Genomic DNA, 7,040 nt, shown 5'->3' with positions numbered 1-7,040 from the left:
AGACATAGGATTTCAAAAGGTAGAATTAGCACTTTCACTCTGCCCATTCGTTTGAGGATGATAAGAGGATGAAAACTTTAACCGAGTCCCAAGGTTCTCGAAGAGAGCTTACCAAAAGAGGATGGTCATGCGAGGATCTCGATTACTTATAATGGACTTAGGCATGCCATCATGCTTGAAAATATGAGCAATGAATAGCTTAGCCATATGATCAACTTTGATTGTCTTTTGCACAGGTATAAAGTGTGCTTGCTTATACTGAATCTATCAATGATAGTCCAGATTGCATTGTTGCCTACTTGTGTGCAAGGAAGCTCCATGATAAAGTCCATGGCTATACTTTCCCAAGGCTCATTGGGAATAGGTAATGACTTTAGTAGACTAGGTGGTTTATGCTTGTGATAATTTACTTTTTGGCATATCTTGCACTTGGATACATATATTTCAATGTCAGTTCTAAGAGTAGGCCAAAATACATATCTTTCCAATGCTTGAGTAGTGGGTAAAATACCCCTATGTCCAGCATATGGAGATGCATGTGCTTCATCCATTACCTTGTGTTGCAATGGTAATGCTACATAAATTGCTTGATGATGATACAAATAACCATCTCAAATCAAGTAAGGTGTAATCGACTGGCCTGAGTTAAGCTGATCCCATATGGTTGAGAAGTCGGAATCAGTTGCATACATTTTGGGTAAATCCATGAACTCGTTATGGTAAATAGTTGTGATTGCATTCACCTGAGGCATTTTCTACCACATTCTTAGTTCCAGATGTGTGAAGGATTTGAAAGTGAAACATAAATAAGAAATTTTCCCAACACATCTATTTCTCTGAGAGCTTCTTTTGAGTGAGGAAGTATCTTAGACTTTGGTGATATGTTTTAATAACAAAATCTGCACCAAGTAAATAGTGTTTCCATACTTGAAGAGCATGTACCACCGCCATAAGCTCTTTCTCATATACTGAAGCATGTAGCTCTTGATCCTTGAGGCATCGGCTCTCAAATGCTATTGCATGATGCTCTTGGTTAAGCACAGCTCCAATGTAATCCCCAGAAGCATTGTAGTGGAATTGAAAAGGTTTTTGAAGATTCACAACTATGAGAACTGGTTCTTGAGTCACAAGAAACTTAATTCTTTCAAAGGCTTGTAGTTGCCTTGATCCCCAACGAACAGTATTTGCTGCTTAGTAAGGTCATGTAGAGGAGATGCAACATACACAAAACCTCGTATGAACCTCCTGTAGTATGAACATAGGCCCAAGAAACTTCTAATTTCATGGTACAGAAGTAGTATAGGTCATTCAACAATGGCTTGAATCTTCTCAGGATCCCTTCTCACCAAATTGTGAGAAACGATCTTACCCAAGTAATGAATTTCTGAAAGGAAAAATTCACTCTTCTTAGCATTGACCTGTAGTCTATTCTTACGAAGCTCTTGAAAAATAATAGATAGATGTTTTCTATGCTTTTCTTCAGACTGTGAAAATTCTCTCCATCATTTGATTGAATGTGGTGGGTGCATTAGTCAAACCAAATGGCATGACTAAGAACTCTTATAGTCCAAACGTTGTACTAAAAGTTATTTATGAACATCTTTAGGTGCTATTCGTATCTGGTGATAGCCACTCTTGAGATTAGTGCGACTAAAGATACTAGCCCCTTGCAACTTATCCAAGATATCATCTATCCTTGGGATAGGAAAACGATTCTTGTTTGCAATCTTATTCAAAGATCTATAGTGGATGCAAATACATAAAGAACCTCTTTCTTTTGAACAAGTAAGACTGGAGAATAGTATGGAGAAGAGCTAGGTTGAACTAACACTTTTTCCAACAATTCATTTACTTGTTTTAGGATCTCCTCTTATTGCTAACTTGCACTTACTCGGTAAGGAGGTTGGTTAGGTGGTGAACAACTTGGGATAAGATCAATTGTGTGATCTTCCGGGTGCTTAGGAGGTAAATATCTTGGGAGTGACTCACCAAAAAAATATTCATATTGTTTAACAAAATCATGTCTGGCTTGATCAATTAAAGAGAGGGGTTCTTTTAAAGTCTGAGACCTAAAAGCATTAGTTGGTATTGTGTGTTCATTAGAGGCATCAAGTGCCCTTGAATCATTAACTTCTTTTGACTCTTTCACGAAAATCATGTATGCAGAAATAGCTTTCTTCATTTCCTTGGAAATGCTAACATGACTAACCATTAGCATAGGCCAATTTCCAACATTAGCAATGCATACTATTTTTCGACCCTTGAATTGAAATGCAAGGGTCTTCTTAACAAAATCGGGAAGAGGTCTAATATTGTAGTGCCAATGCATACCTAAGATAACATCATAGTTACCAATGGGTGCAAGTAGAAAAGATTCTTATCGTGGTAATCCCCAATTCTAAGATTCAACTTCCCCTTGATAGGAGTAGAATTGGTTGTAAGTCCTTCAAATGCCGAACCCAATCCAATTGGTGTTCCCAATCGATCTAGTGAAATTTGAAGCCTTTCAATAGTATCTGCTGACACAAAATTATCGATGGACCCTGAATCAAAGAGTATCAAAACTCGTTCATTGTTGAGTGTCCTCCAAATCTTAAAGATTTGTCTCTTCTTCTCATTTGAATGAGTGTTAGCTTGCACATCCGGAATAGAATTTGAGGATGGTGGAGGAGGACCTTTAACCACATTTTCTTCCTTCCTTTTGTGAGGACAATTAGGCTTCATATGCCCTAACTCACCACAAAGAAAGCACCTTCCTTCCTCTTTGTACTTTTGTATCTCAGAGGGTGAGAGATACTTGTGCTTCTTCTTGTTACCCTTTGGCTTTGAATATTGGTCATGGGTAAAAGTAGGTCTTCTTCGATTAGTCTTGTCTCTTGGTTGATCATACAGCTACTCTTGTCTAGCTCTATAAGAACTCATCTTCAACTTTCAAGATGTACTAGGTGTATGCAAACTTTTAGCTATGATGGCAGACTCCATCATGCGAGATAAGGTTTCATGTGGATACACCTTCATGGTTTTGTGTAAATGAGGGAGTAGGCCAGCTTCAAACTTTCTTTTCTTCTCTTCATCCCTGATCTCCATGAAAGGAGTAACCTCGAGAAGGTAGACCAAAACTTGTCCACATAACTAGTGACCTTCTCATGCTCTTTTTGGCCTAGCTAATCCCACTCCTTCTTAACATTATTCTCAAAATAATCAGGAGGCAAGAACTAAGCATAAAACTTCTTCTTGAACTTTTCCCAAGTCATAGGTTCCTTCCCTCCAAAATGAGAGTCAACCACTAATTGCTAGTGGTGTCTTTTAAGTACATGCCTACACGCCTGAGCTTGGACTTTTCTGAGAAATTACCATAAGAAAAAGAAACTTCAAATTGCCTAACAAAGGCATAGCGCCTTAGCAAGATCTCTCTTACTGCAGTAAGAGTCAAACTTTATGTCCTTGTCTCTAGACTTGAAAGTCTTAGTCTTCTTAAGCTTGCTTCTCTTATGGTCCCTCTTTGTCCGTTTGTGGATTGCACGAGACTTGGAACCAAGAGAGTAAGAACTAGAAGATGATGAGGAGGAGGAGGAACTTGAGTAATCAGGGGAGTAGCTGGTTGATGAGGGAGATGACTTCCTCCTTATTCGCCTCACTCAAGGTGAGGTCTTCTTACTCTTCTTGACCCGAGAGTCCTTCTTCCTTCTAGGAAGCTTCTCACCAATTGGATGCTTTGCACCTTCACCATCAATTGGTGCAATTATATTTCCTCTAGTATCACCATCTTTTGGAGGATTCGGTCCTTCATAAGTAGCTTCTTCCCTTGCCCTTAAGTTGTCAATCAATTGACATGATTCAGAAATCTCTAACAAGCTACGATACTCTGTCAATTGAGCCTACAATTGCTCACTTGTAGGCACTTCATCATTTGCCATCTTTACCTTCTTCTTGCAAGGATCACCTTTACTTTGAGAAAAGCAAAGAGACATGCTCTGATACCAAAATTATAAGTTCTAAGATACACGCTCGACCTTTTTATATACTTAAAAGATATATGGTGAATATTATGCTGGTGTAGAGAGAGAACATATGAGAGAAAAGAAAGATGTAGAGAGAAAGAGAGAGAGATTGACAACACACTAGGGATTGGAAGATGGGCCAGTCCCCCCTCTCGTGGAGTTATATTATTGACAAGGAGAAAGATCCTCCATTGTTACGCATAAACTAGTTCTTAACTTGTAGATCTTGGCAACAAGATCACGGTTCCTTGCATGGTATATAACTAGCTAACACTTGCATAACTTTAAAGTTGGCACATTTTGATCCTTCTTGAGTCTCTCCTTCTCCCCTACACAATATGTGTAGGGATCTCTCTTGGAGCTTGATTTCAACATAGCTTCCGCACAATATGTGTAGGGATCTCCCCTACACAATATGTATAGGGATCTCCTCTTCGAGCTTGATTTCAACAGAGCTTCCGTAGCACTTGCATGACTCGAGGGTTGGTGAGCTTGAACTTACACAGATCCTTACACGGTATACAACTTGAGAGCACTTGCACAACTCAGAAGTTGGCTCCTTTGATCTTCTTGATTTCTGTTCTTCTCTCCTACACAATATGTGTAGGGCTCTCTTCTTGGTGCTTGATTTCAGCAGAGCTTCCACAACACTTTGTGAGACTTGAACTGCATTCTCTTCTCCTCTTTCATGCATGCAAAGTGATGCTTCCTTCATCACCTCCACACCCAAGGAGAGCCTCCCTTTTAGGCTCCAAGAGCTTCTCTTTTTGGAGAGAGACTTGAGTGCCAAGATTGGAAAGGTTGATTTGCATGCAAGATGTGGCTATTCCATGACCTACTCTCTACATCACCAATTTTGGAATATCTCTTCGTGCATTGCTCGGATGGAAAAATGTCCAACACAAAAGTTGTAGATCTCACTGTTTCTAATAACCCACATGAGCCATTTTTAGAGATCATATTTCTATTGCGAGATGGATTTACCATGTCTATTTTAAGATTGACTTCCACACAAAAGCTTGTGTCATCTTAGACCTTAGAAAGAGAAAATCACTTCTCTCCTCATTTCCAAAGGATCATGTCTCTCATCTTTCTTAGTGAGAGAATTACCTCTCTCCTTAATTCATTAAGAGAGAAAATACCTTAAACCTTGACTTGTAAGGGAGAGGGTGACCCCAAATGAATGCAATGCTCATTAGACACAAGTAAATGTTCCCAGGTGTCCTCGGATGCACACATAAATACATATACACAATGCTAATGCACTTTCTCTTCTTAGAACTCAATCCATCTTCATTTGTGTGTAACTCCTTGGTTCTTGTGTACACTCTTACACTTGGTAGACACTTTCTTTCCCCTTCATAACTTGTAATCCATGTACAAGATATCCCTGTCACAATGCTCTGATCACCCCATTAAGTGATGCACTAGGAATACTAAACTCTAAATGGTCTCATGGCTATGCTAGATCATCATCAACACTTAAAGAAAAGTGAGTTGTTAATTTATTGACATAAATTTACTAAATAGAGAATGCATAATAAGGAATCAATTTAGTAAGATTACACCTCAATAAAATCATGCAAATGGTTTTGGAATGTAGCTATCATGACTCTTGTTGGAAGGGAACATGAGTGTTATAAAGCCTAAACGACGTCACTCTGTATGCATAGGTTCCCCATTCAGTTGTGAAGGTTGTTTTGGATTGATCTTCTTTTGCAATCTGGACTTGATTATATCCACTAGATCCATCCAAGAGGGAATAAAGCCCATGGCCTACCACTACATCCAACAGTTGGTCTGTGAAAGGGATAGGGAAATGATCCTTCTTAGTCTTGGAGTTTAGCTTATAGAAGCCTAGAAATATTCATAGTTTTCCATTCTTCTTGGGTGCTACCACAATGGGCAAAACCCATTCACTATTGGCCACATTGGATAGATAAAATCAACTTCAAGTAGCTTCAACAATTCGGCTTTCACTAGGGTGGAGTAATTTGGATTCATGTGTCTCTGTCTTTTCCTGATGGGCTTTGCATCAGGCTCTAGGTCGATGTGATATTGACACACCGTGGGATCAATCCCCTTTAGATCTTTGTATGACCATGCAAACACATCCGAGTTCCCCTTTAGAAGGTCATGCAGGACCGATAGTTTCTCTTGAGGAAGATTGGTTCCCACCTTCAAGTGCCATTCAATACCATGAGCATCCATGAACGTTAATTACTTTTCACATTCCACTTCACGGATGAAGGTCCTATACGAACTGCTTCTGGTGGGTATAAATCTGACTCCTTCAAGGGAGTGGTCTCCTTGTTTGAGGCCCACTAGAACCAACTTCCTCTTTCAATGAGGACTCATCTTGCTCTTTGGGATGTTCAAAGAGTATCAGGGCTATTTTGGATTTGATGGGAGGGTTATTCATCTCTTAACTTGAGGACTCATCCTTTGAGGATGCCTCTAGGAACGTCACACAATAGGAACCTTTAGAGTTTTATTTGGGATGTAGGGCTGGTGGTTGTTGGCACGGTGCATTTTCATCATCCTTGCTTAAGAAGGGTAACTTCAGGTGACAATAGCCACTACTAAAGGAAGGCTTATTCTGGTTAATTCATTTCTTATGGATATTTTTTATATGATGTGACTCATGAGCTAGTTCAAAGGGTATCATAGTCATTCTATCTAGCAGCATGGGACTTTTTGCTTCTATAGCCTCTGAAACATTTTCCTCATTTGTATCCTCTTCAAGCTGGATGGATATTTTATAATCTTTTTTTGCAATGTCATCATTGTCCTCGTTAGACTCTATCTCTGCGTCTGTAGGGGCTCTGTAAGAGAAGAACATATTCTCTATTGTATTCTCTATCTCTGCCTCTGTAGGGGCTTTGTGAGAGAAGAACATATTCTCTCTTGTATTCTCTACCTCTACTTCTGAATCTGTCTTTGTTCTTGTCTTTCTCTCTGTGTCTTTGTCTCTATCACGGCCATATAATAGGGAGAACAATACATTCATGCCTCTATCTCACTGTTAAAGGTGACTTT

The sequence above is a fragment of the Lygodium microphyllum genome, chromosome 10, assembly GCF_053477565.2.
Source record: "Lygodium microphyllum isolate KBCC chromosome 10, Lygodium_microphyllum_v1.1.10, whole genome shotgun sequence".
Classification (NCBI taxonomy): Eukaryota; Viridiplantae; Streptophyta; class Polypodiopsida; order Schizaeales; family Lygodiaceae; genus Lygodium; species Lygodium microphyllum.
Note: the sequence above shows the minus strand (reverse complement) of the source record.